Below are 12,604 nucleotides of genomic sequence, written 5' to 3'. Positions count from 1 at the left end.
GATAAAATGGTCCAAAGAAATCAGCGATCTTTAAGATGTAAGCGTCGTAGACAAGGAAAAGTGAAAGCGCAAACAAAAATGGATAAAAATGAAAGGTAACGGAAGCGTAGATGAGAGATTAAAGATACGGGAAAATCTGAAACAATAGTTGAAAGAAAACGAGAAGATGCAGAATACGATACAAGTTAGATGAAAAAAAAAAAAAAAAAGAAGTTGGGAGATGGTTCATTAATTTTATGAAAAATGAGAGAAATAAAGAGAAATCGCTGATGATAGGCTGGAAGTATATAAGAATTACCAGAACGAAATAATAATCACACGAGAAACTTCGAGAATCGAGAGCCTTTAGATGAACGGAGAATTAGAAAACTCTTTTCATGAAGAAGTTGGCTGACGTGAAAGTGAACAGTCTTGGGAAAAACTGCCTGTGTGTGTGTGTGTGTGTGTGTGTGTGTGTGTGTACGCGAGAGAGAGAAGAATCTGTGATACGTTATCGACGAAGAGAGAAACAGATTGTGAGAAAGTGATAAAGAAATAATTCCTCTGATAAACCAGCAAGAATCGAGTCCCTTGTAAGATAAACATAAGTTATGGAAAGAAAGTTCTGACAGACTCAAAGGTGCAATTAAAAGAAAAATGAAGGAACGGAAGAATAAAAATGAATGGAGAAAACGAAAGAGACTTTCAAACTGAGGGAGAAAAAATCAAAGGTAAGGGCGTGGCTTCAGTTGGGGTACAAATGAAACGTAAGGTTAAACATCCAGACTTGAGAAATCGCATGAAATATATAAGGATTTATGAGCATTGTTCCAGAGCAAATTTCCATGACTTTTCGCGATTTATATAAAATGTTTTAGTTCTGTTATTTTTTTTTCCTTTTTCCAGAGTAAGGTTTTATGTATGTTTTTACTCTATCCATCCACACTTTTATAGTTCTCTTGTCCGTTTCATTCTTCTCTGTTTCATTGTTTACAAAAGTTATTCTGTTAACCAACCACCTCCCTGTTTCACGAAGGAGAAGGAGCTTTCTTCCTGAAATTCCTCCGGTGCAAAACTCGCCTCTGGTCCTGTCACCTTTCTCCCCGGGAACCCGCTACACCCTCCCCCTACCGAACCCACCCATCTCCCGACCAAGTCTGTGGCCCTCCGAAGGTAACAACGACCTTGCCGGCACCTTGGCCGCGTCCTTTTCGCAAAAACTGCTGGCGGAGAACTGCAATGCAAACGCGAGTTTCTGAAGGCGTTCCCTGGAAGTTGCAACCTCTCGGAATCCCTTCGCCGACGAAGTTGATTCTTTTGGGAAGATTTGCCATTAACGAACGCAATATCTAGTAAAAAAAAAATTATAAACAAAGGCTAAAATAAGCAAGGAATCATTTGCAACCTCGTGTAATTTTCGTTCAGGCGTCAAATGCGAAATTTTTGCATTCGATCAACCCGTCTGCGCAACCAAACGCAGGCGCCCGAAATTCGCGCGATCTCTTTCGCTAAGTCGAAGTCGTGATCAGGCGTTCGAAACCTTCCGTGACGTTGATATAACAGGGCGAATGGCTCCCGGGCAGTCACGCATTCACATGCCGAAGCCGAAGCCGTGTCCGGGCATTCGAAAGCCGCGTGGAATGCCGGATATCTTTAGACAGCGCACAGACAGAGAAAGAGAAAGAGAGAGAGAGAGAGAGAGAGAGAGAGAGAGGGGCAGGAGAACCGTGTCGACGGCTCCTTCTACCTACTTGTCCATCTCTACGCCTTCTAGGCAAAGGTTGAATAACCTCTCGTTGCTATTAAAAGAAAGTTGTGAGGTTTTTTGCTATTATTATTTTTTTGGAAAAGGTGGTAGGCTAAAGGAGGGTTTTTTTTGGGGGGGGGCCGGGAAAGATGAGGGTTTTTTTTTCTTAATTTATATTGTTACTGATATCAATATCCAATCTTCTTTCCGTGTTTATATAAATGATGATTTTTAGTCTATATTTTTAGTGATATTTCATAATTTTTAATTATTATATCACCAATTCTATTTTACTTATCATTTCAACTTTAAAATTCCATTTTTTAGCAGATTTATCATATTTTTAGGCCTATGTTAATTATTTTTTTTAATATTTATCGTTAATTACCGACATTTTTACCTATATTCTTTATGGTATGTTCATAGGTTTTGAAAAAACTTTTGTATATTTTTTTTAATTCCTCTTTCTTTCTACATTAATTATTCTCAATTGTATATTTTATGATGTTTATTATAAATTTTTTATGTTTGCTTTTTACTCGCCAAAAGACCCCCTTCTCCCCGTCCCCCCCCCCAAAAAAAAGAAAACTAGCTCGTCATTATTATACCTAGATGATTGGAAAGTGGTGGTTCCAACGTTACGAGGAACCAGGATCTTCAAATAACTTCTTATTACTTTCCCTTTTATTTTGATGAACTTCTAAAAATAAAAGAGGGAAAAATTTTGAAGTGTTTGGGTTGTAGAGGTTGTAATCCAGATATGTTGCGGTTTCGAGTGTTGTTGGTTATTTCCCGGTTGTGTTTTGTTGTTATGGTTTTGACTTGTGGTTACTTCCTGGTTGTTTTTGTGGTTACTTCCTGGTTGCATTTTGACTTATGGTTATTTCATGGTTGTGTTTTCTTATGGTTGTCAGTGATGACCATTTCCCAGGTTGTGTTTTGTTTTGAGCATGATTGTTGTTGTGGTGGGTTGTTTCTGTTTCCGAGTGAATTTGCTGTTGTTTCACTGCAATTCGGTTGTTTACCATATTACACTTCGTTTTAAAATGTTGTTTTAGTCGAGGTTGTTTACATAACTGTTAATTTTTTTTGTTTTAGATATAGTTGTTGTTACAGACGTAACAGTTGTTTCGCCGCTATGTTACGCTGTTCTTCTAAAATGTTGTTACTGGCATAGGCCTATAAAAAGCCAATTCCTATGCATTTATGACATAGGCCTATATCTACCCCTACATTAAATTTGGGTATCTGGGCATCCATAATACTGACGTCACTGAGATGAAAGCAAGAGAGAAACGGGAATGCAAAGACGTTCTGGAATTCTCCCCGAGGAAATTCCAAGATTCCAAGATTCCTTTTCCGTGAGTTGCCCCCCCCCCTATTCCATCGCAGCAAGTTTGATTCCTTTTAACATTGCTGGAATGAGTGCTCTTTCTGTACCGCTGCTAGTTACTGGTACTAGTTAGCAGTACTAGTTACTAGTGACTAGTTAAAGGTGTCTAATACCTTTTAATATTGTTGGAATAACTATTATTTCTGTTCCACTACTAGCAGTTGTTACACCACCAGGTACTAGTTACAAGTACTAGTGACTGGTTAAAATATCTTATACCTTTTAATATCGTTGGAATAACTATTCTTTCTGTACCACTACTAGTTACTAGTACTAGTTAGCAGTACTAGTTACAAGCACTAGTTAGTAGTTACAAGTACTAGTTACAAGAACTAGTTACCAGTTATAAGTACTAGTTACAAGTACTAGTTACTAGTTACAAGTACTAGTTACCAGTTATAAGTACTATTACAAGTACTAGTTACTAGTTACAAGTACTAGTTACAAGTACTAGTTACCAGTTATAAGTACTAGTTACTAGTAACTAATAACGACTACTGCAATACAGTGGTCTCGACCATTAAGTCAAGAATGCAAAAATCTTCCCTTATTCTATGACTTACCTTCAATACTGCTCGACTTTCTGTCTCATTAGCAACTGTGCTACTAGATTCTCCCTCTGTTTTCCCTCCATTTCCTACTAAGACTTGCTACTTATAAGCTACTAAAACTACTTACTAATTCTACTACTAATACTACAGAGCGAAGAAGCTATATTACTAGCTACTTAAGGTATGACAAGGGCATATTTCGGGACCCTCTCACCACCAATCAGCTATTAGGGGATTCTTTCTCTGATGCTACTAGACTTTCTGCTACTAGAAAAGTAGCTTTACATAGTTTACAGGAGATGGACCTTCTCACCTATTTAAACTCAATCAGCTACTAGGGATTCTTTCTACTGAGTTGTCACTAGTTCAGATAGAGGGACTTTCTGCTACTAGTTTAAATCTCAAAACTAGTGAATTCTTTGACAAGTCACTAGTTCAGATACAGGAGAGAGGAACTTCTCATAGCCACTGTTTAAATCTCAGCCAATCAGCTACTAGGGAATTCTTTCCCTGATGCTACTAGATACTGCTACTAGAAAAATTAAGTAATTAGTCACTAGTTCAAATACAGCCACTGTTTAAATCTCAACCAATCAGCTACAATCATACTACTAGAAAAATTAAGTTATTAGTCACTAGTTCAGATACAGAGTTTAAATCTCAACCAATCAGCTACTGAATTCTTTCCTGATGCTACTAGATACTGCTACTAGAAAAATTAAGTAATTAGTCACTAGTTCAAATACAGCCACTGTTTAAATCTCAACCAATCAGCTACTAGGGAATTCTTTCCCTGATGCTACTAGATACTGCTACTAGAAAAATAAAGTTATTAGTCACTAGTTCAGATACAGAGTTTAAATCTCAACCAATCAGCTACTAGGGAATTCTTTCCCTGATGCTACTAGATACTGCTACTAGAAAAATTAAGTTATTAGTCACTAGTTCAGATACAGACACTGTTTAAATCTCAACCAATCAGCTACTAGGGAACACCATTTAAATCTCAACCAATCAGCTACCAGGGAATTCTTCCCCATGTGCCACTACTAGATCCACCGTTGCTACTAGAAAAAGTAGCAGCTAACAAGCGAGAGGACAGGACGGCTCAACGAATCCCTGAGATATGGTCCTGAGGTAGAAAGTGATTTTGGGGGAGAGGGGAGATTGGGGTGGGGGGGGCGTGGTGTCCTGCCATCTATTGGTCAAAATGAAGCATACACACGTTCCCTGGTTAGAGTTGCTCTTTGAAGAACCTTCCTCCTTTCTCTGTCTCTGTCTCTCTCTCTCTCTCTCTCTCTCTCTCTCTCTCTCTCTCTCTCTCTCTCTCTCTCGTAGTTCGACGAACCCGGACCTCCCCACAGCTCTCTTCCATCGCTTTCACTGGAAGAAGAAGAAGAAGAAGATGAATAAAGACGGAGAGAGGAGGAGGAGGTGGTTAGGGACTACAGACATGCAGCAGTACCCAGCGATTGAACCGAGACAAAATATACATTTTTTTTTTTTGGTACTCTCTCTCTCTCTCTCTCTCTCTCTCTCTCTCTCTCTCTCTCTCTCTCTCTCTCTCTCTCTCTCTCCATGCTTTATTTTTTCCCCCGCAACAACGAGCAGATATTATAATCCTCTCATCTCTCTCTCTCTCTCTCTCTCTCTCTCTCTCTAAATAGGCATTCTGGTTAGACAGTTGCTCTCTAAATAGAAGTTCTGTTTAGACAGTTGCTCCCTGAGTAGATCTTTTGGTTAGACAGTTGCTCTCTAAATAGATCTTCTGGTTAGACAGTTGCTCTCTAAATAGATTCTCAGGTTAGACAGTTGCTCTCTAGATAGACTTCCTGGTTAGCCAGTTGCTCTCTAGATAGACTTTCTGGCTAGACAGTTACTCTCTAAAAAGAGTTTCTAGTTAGACAGTTGCTCCCCGAATGGATTATCTGGTTAGAAAATAAAAAAAAAAAAGAAATTAAGATATATAAATAAATATAAGTAAAAATATAATTTAAACTAAATAAAAATAAAATATATATATGAAAATAAATAATTAAAAGTTACTCTCTAAATAGACTTTCTGGTTAGACAGTTGCTCTCTAAATAGACTTTCTGGTTAAACAGTTGCTCTCTAAATAGATTTTTTGGTTAGACAGTTGCTCTCTAGATAGACCTTCTGGTTAGACAGTTGCTCTCTAAATAGGCTTTCTAGTCAGACAGTTACTCTCTATATAGATGATCTGGTTAGACAGTTGCTCTCTAAATAGGTGATCTGGTTAGACAGTTGCTCTCTAAATAGAACTTATGGTTAGACAGTTGCTCTCTAAATAGGTGATCTGGTTAGACAGTTGCTCTCTAAATAGATTTTATGGTTAGACAGTTGCTCTCTGAGCAGACTTTCTGGTTTGACAGTTGTTCCCTGAATAGACTTCCTGGTTAGACAGTTGCTCTCTAAATAGACGTTCTAGTTAGGCATTTATTCTCTGAACAGACATTCTCGTTAGCCAGTTGCCCTCTAAATAGCCCTCGTTAGACATTTCCCCCTCTAGATAGACGTCCTTGTTAGACAGGCTTTGACGCCATGGCTAATTTTTCAGCAAAAACATGTTAAAGAAGCCAAGAATGTTTGTACGTAAGTACGTACATGCCTCTTCTTCTACTTCTTCTTCTTCTTGTGCCTCCTGCTACACATCCTGGTAGAAAGTGAGAGTGAGAGAGACAGACAGACAGTCAGACAACTAGAAAGAGATTCTGTCGTTCCTTTTACTAAGATGTATAGGTTTGTTATGATTCTCGTGCGGTCTTGTTATGTTAATTGATACTGGATCCGTGTTGTTTGTTTTAATATTATTATCACATGCACATACATACACACACATACATACACATACATACATACATACATACATATATATATATATATATATATATATATATATATATATATATATATATATATATATATATATATTATATATATATATACATTGCACATTCTCTGCACAGCTGATGTTTATGCAACAATTCTTATTTTCTCTCTCTCTCTCTCTCTCTCTCTCTCTCTCTCTCTCTCTCTCTCTCTCTCTCTCTTCTTTTTATCTCTGCGAGAAGCATTCTGAGACACCCTGTCTCCATTTGCTGCGCCAGAGCATATCAAGCAATCAATAATCTTTCCTTCATCCAATTTCCAATTCTGCCTAGCCTGATCTAATCCCAATTCAGTCATGTTGATACAATTCCCAAATGGAAATTCGGGGTTAACCCACACGCCCACGCACGCCCACACACGCCCATAGTAACTCTGGAAGATCGAGACACAAACCTCTCCATCATCATCACAGCAGCTTCCCATGGAGAGAGAGAGAGAGAGAGAGAGAGAGAGAGAGAGAGAGAGAAATAAAATGGACAGATCTTCAGCAAACGCGGATGAGAGAGAGAGAGAGAAGAGCCAATAAAGAAAGAGCAATTAGAAAATATAAGAGAGGAGAAACGAAAGAAAATGGATGAAATGAATGCCAAAAAAGAAAGTACAGATGCCTGACCTGAAAAGCACTAAATGGAGAGAGAGAGAGAGAGAGAGAGAGAGAGAGAGAGAGAGAGAGATCATCAGCAAATGAAAATGATAGAGAAAAGCCAAGAAATTGGATGAAATGAATGCCAAAAAAAAGGGAAGAACAGATACCTGAAAAAGACTGAATGGAGAGAGAGAGAGAGAGAGAGAGAGAGAGAGAGAGAGAGAGAGAGAGAGAGAGAGAGAGAGAGAAATAAGAGGGATAGATCATCAGCAAATGAAAATGATAGAGAAAATCTAAGAAACTTGACGGAATGAATGCCGAAAAAAAAGAAAATACAGATACCTGAAAGAGACTCAATGGAGAGAGAGAGAGAGAGAGAGAGAGAGAGAGAGAGAGAGAGAGAGAGAGAGCAAGTCCTGGTGAAAGTGCGGAGGTATGCGAGTGACTCCTCAGAGCCGTCGGAAGGAAAGCGCCTTTTGCAGAACTTCTTAGCAGCAGCAACGAGGAGGAGGAGGAGGAGGAGGAGGAGGAGGAGGAGTAGGACCCTCCCCCAACCCCTCCGCCCCCCGCCTTCAATGGCATCCGGTTCGGTTCCTGTTGCGTCCTTGTACAAGTACGACCACTCCTGGTTACTGTCGCTCCACCTACAACCACCTCCGAATAGGCCCCCCTGGTCTCCCTCCCCTTCTCCCCACTCCCCACAACCTGTTGAGTGACACCCGAACACCGCCCCCCAAAACACCAATCCACCCCCGCCCCCACACCTAGCTGACCGGCTATCTCGCAGCCCTGCCCCAAAAATTGCCAATTTTAAAGACGCGTTTTCTAACACCACAAAAGCTTACTCTTTTTTTTTTTTATACGATTTCCGTGAACTCATCCCGGTCACTACCGAGAGTAATGCTTTCTCTCTCTCTCTCTCTCTCTCTCTCTCTCTCTCTCTCTCTCTCTTTCTCTCTCTCTCTCTCTCTCATGAAGGATCTCTTTCAGGTTTCGCGGAAATTATACTTTTTAAAACCTCGTGTTGGTCAAAAAACTGAACGAGGAAAAAATGCGCCGAAGTTTCTTCGGCGCAATCGAGTTTTCTGTACAGCCGCTACAGCGTATAATCAAGGCCACTGAAAATAGATCTATCTTTCGGTGGTCTCGGTATGATGCTGGATGAGCCGCGGCCCATAACACTTTAACCATGGCCCGGCGGTTGCCTGGCTTATATCGTTGCCCGACGCACGATTATGGATAACTTTAACCTTAAATAAAATAAAAACTACTAAGGCTAGAGGGCTGCAATTTGGTATGCTTGATGATTGGAGGGTGGATGATCAACATACCAATTTGCAGCCCTCCAGCCTCAGTAGTTTTTAAGATCTGAGGGCGGAAAGAAAAGTGAGGACAGAAAAAATGGTCCTGCCTGACTTTTGAAGTCTCTTTCTTCTTCTGTTTTCCCTTTGGTCTAAAAAAAAAATTAGAATTATTCTCTATTTTACATTTTGTGAATTCACTTCATATCACAAACTCCTTTTATTCAGGTTCTTATCGACGTATTCCATAAGAGCCATTATCTAAATTCAAAATCAAAACCTAAAAAATTAGATAAAATCTCGTCCGCACTTTTTCTGTCCGCCATCAGATCTTAAAAACTACAGAGGCTAGAGGGCTGCAAATTGGTATGTTGATCACCCACCCTCCAATCATCAAACATACCAAATTGCAGCCCTCTAGCCTCAGCAGTTTTTTATTTTATTTTAGGTTAAAGTTAGCCATGATCGTGCTTCTGACAACGATATAGGATAGGTCACCACCGGCCAGTGGTTAAACTTTCATGGGCCGCGGCTCATACAGCATTATACCGAGACCACCGATAGATAGATCTGTTTTCGGTGGCGTTGATTATACGCTGTAGCGGCTGTACAGAAAACTCGATTACGCCGAAGAAACTTCGACGCATATTTTACTTGTTTTTATAAGAATTACCATTCAGCCTTTATTATTGTGGGGGGGGGAGGGAGAGGAGGAACGGGGGGAGAGGTGGAAGGGGTATTCGATCCCGGTACTCGACCCCTGGGTATTTCACCTTCGTGCCAACGCCCAGTCGACTGACATACCCAAATCGACCCACACCTTCACATTATTATTATTATTATTATTATTATTATTATTATTATTATTATTATTATTATTATTATTATTATTATTATTTAGTGAAACATATATCTCCTACTTTTATTATTATTATTATTATTATTATTATTATTATTATTATTATTATTATTATTATTATTATTATTATTATTATTTCTTGCTTTAACAAACTCACCGTTCTTAAATCAAAAGCGAAACTTGAAATGAACGAGCACTGCTTACAGTCTGCCACGCAAGACGCTCTGTAGGCGGTCACCGGACTCACAGTTCCTACAGGACCTCTTGTGTCCTACGAAAGTGGAAATCCTTCAGAGGATATTTTGTATATTTTTTTGTTTTTGTTGTATATTTAAGCTTGAATATTTCACTTTTTTATTGGTTCTTTTTTGTTATTTTCTTATTTATGGTGTATATTTCGTATGTTTGGACGTGTGTAAATGATAAATGATTGTATAATATATATATATATATATATATACTGTATATATATAATGTATACATATATACTGTATATATATATATATATATATATATATATATATATATATATATATATATATATATATATATATATATATATATATATATATATATATATATATATATATATATATATATATATATATATATATATATATATATATATATATATATATATATATATATATATATATATATATATATATATATATATATATATATATATATATATATATATATATATATATATTTATGTGTGTGTGTGACTTTCTCCATTCAGCTGGACAGTTGTGTAATTTAAATAATCAGTACAACTTGTTCAAATATTTATTCCTCGTGTGTAACTCTAAACGCAATACAGACAGAATCATTTGGTCCTGTATGAGTACGCTTCGGGACGGTACGTAACGTCCCTTGCTGGCATCGGGACCATCCACCTCAATCCTCTCCTAATCTCCGTCATTCCTAAAAATCACAATCCAGTCACTTCTTCTGTCCGCCCTCAGATCTCAAAAACTACTGAGGCTAGAGGGCTGCAAATTGGTATGTTGATCATCCACCCTCCAATCACCTTCCACACCAAATTGCAGCCCTCTAGCCTCAGTGGTTTTTATTTTATTTAAGGTTAAAGTTAGCCATAATTATGCTTCTGGCAACGATACAGGCCAAGCCACTACCGGACCGTGGTTAAAGATTCATGGGCCGCGGCTCATACAGCAATAAACCGAGACCACCAAAAGATAGATCTATTTTCGGTGGCCTTGATTACACGCAGCGCAGAAAACTCGATTGCTCCGAAGAAACTTCGGCGCACTTTTGACTTGTTTCCTGCGCAGGACTCCGGCAGTTCGTCGACCTCGGGGCTTCCTATTTATAGGTCCCAGGGTCTTTTTTGACATATTTCGGTCACTGGTGACAGGGGCCCTCCGACGCGGAGACAGCATCGGACCGCCATTCTGCATAAATCAGAGAGAAGAAGAATCCGCCAGAGACGTGTGGAAGAGATCGTCGGGTTGCGTCATTGTTTTGGTGAGCTCTGACTTGAGGTTGGCCGCATTTTTCTTCTTTTTTTTTATTTTACTTTCAGTGCCACGAAAGTGGCCGTGCTTGCTTCCATTTCTTTTATCATCAACTCACGGGCTTTATTTTCCCGTATTTCGGTTCAGAATAGGCCCAGTTTTCTCTTTATTTTGGGGGTTTTGGGAGCTATGTTTTGTGGTGGGTCTGACTATTTTAAAAGACTTTTAAGCCCGACGAAAGTGGTCAGACGTCCTATTTCGCTTTTGACTGACATATGAGCCTTCTTCTCCAGCATCTCAGTTCATAAAACGTCCCGTTGTCACCGTATTTCGGCCCCTAAATAGGTTCATTTCCTCTCGGGGTTCAAAATACGAAACCGCAAACAAGCGATGATTTGAGGTGGGTCTGATTATTTAAGAGACATTTCGGCCTCTAGATTTCCTGTTCCGGTTCATTTCCTCTCCAGGGGTTCAAAATACCTCCCTTTGCCACCGTATTTCGGCCTCTAGATAGGTTCATTTCCTCTCGGGGTTCAAAATACGTCCCGTTGTCACCGTATTTTGACCTCTAAATAGGCTCATTTCCTCTCGGGGTTTAAAATACGTCCCGTTGTCACCGTATTTCGACCTCTAAATAGGCTCATTTCCTCTCGTGGTTTAAAATACGTCCCGTTGTCACCGTATTTCGACCTCTAAATAGGCTCATATTCTCTCGGGGTTCAAAATACGTCCCGTTGTCACCGTATTTCGGCCCCTAAATAGGCTCATTTCCTCTCGGGGTTTAAAATACGTCCCGTTGTCACCGTATTTCGACCTCTAAATAGGCTCATTTCCTCTCGGGGTTCAAAATACGTCCCGTTGTCACCGTATTTCGACCTCTCAATAGGCTCATTTCCTCTCGGGGTTCAAAATACGTCCCGTTGTCTCCGTATTTCGACCTCTAAATAGGCTCATTTCTCTCGGGGTTCAAAATACGTCCCTTTGTCACCGTATTTCGACCTCTAAATAGGCTCATTTCCTCTCGGGGTTTAAAATACGTCCCGTTGTCACCGTATTTCGACCTCTAAATAGGCTCATTGTCTCTCGGGGTTCAAAATACGTCCCGTTGTCACCGTATTTCGACCTCTAAATAGGCTCATTTCCTCTCGGGGTTTAAAATACGTCCCGTTGTCACCGTATTTCGACCTCTAAATAGGCTCATTTCCTCTCGGGGTTCAAAATACGTCCCGTTGTCACCGTATTTCGGCCCCTAAATAGGCCCATTTCCTCTCGGGGTCCAAGCATTTGAAACCGCAAACGAGCGATGACACGAAGGCTTACTGCGTACACGACCAACCCGAGACAACAATGACTCGCACGAAGGGGGCCTTTAGGTTCCCATGCACGCATGCGCGCCTCTGGTGCCCTCCATAGCGAAGACCCTTATCCCAGATCTCAAGCGCCTCTTCCTCGTGGCCCTCGAGCCGTCAGAGAAGCCCCATTGGGCTGTCCATGGACAGATGCAACCAGCAAAGCGCGACACACGTTCCTAAACAATGATACCCACTGCCCTGAATTTCTTTCTCCCCTGGGAGGGCAGGGTATCTTCAGAGAAGGGGTTCAGGGGAAGAAGGTTTATAACAGGGCATTGTTTTGTTTCTGTTGAGATGGTAGGTTAAGGAACTTAGAGTGACAAGGAGAGAAAGAGAGAGAGAGAGAGAGAGAGAGAGAGAGAGAGAGAGAGAGAGAGAGAGAGAGAGAGGACGATGACCTATCCTTGTTGTCATCCAGTGCTGTATGGATTTTTAGAGAGAGAG

The sequence above is a fragment of the Macrobrachium rosenbergii genome, chromosome 46, assembly GCF_040412425.1.
Source record: "Macrobrachium rosenbergii isolate ZJJX-2024 chromosome 46, ASM4041242v1, whole genome shotgun sequence".
NCBI lineage: Eukaryota > Metazoa > Arthropoda > Malacostraca > Decapoda > Palaemonidae > Macrobrachium > Macrobrachium rosenbergii.
Note: the sequence above shows the minus strand (reverse complement) of the source record.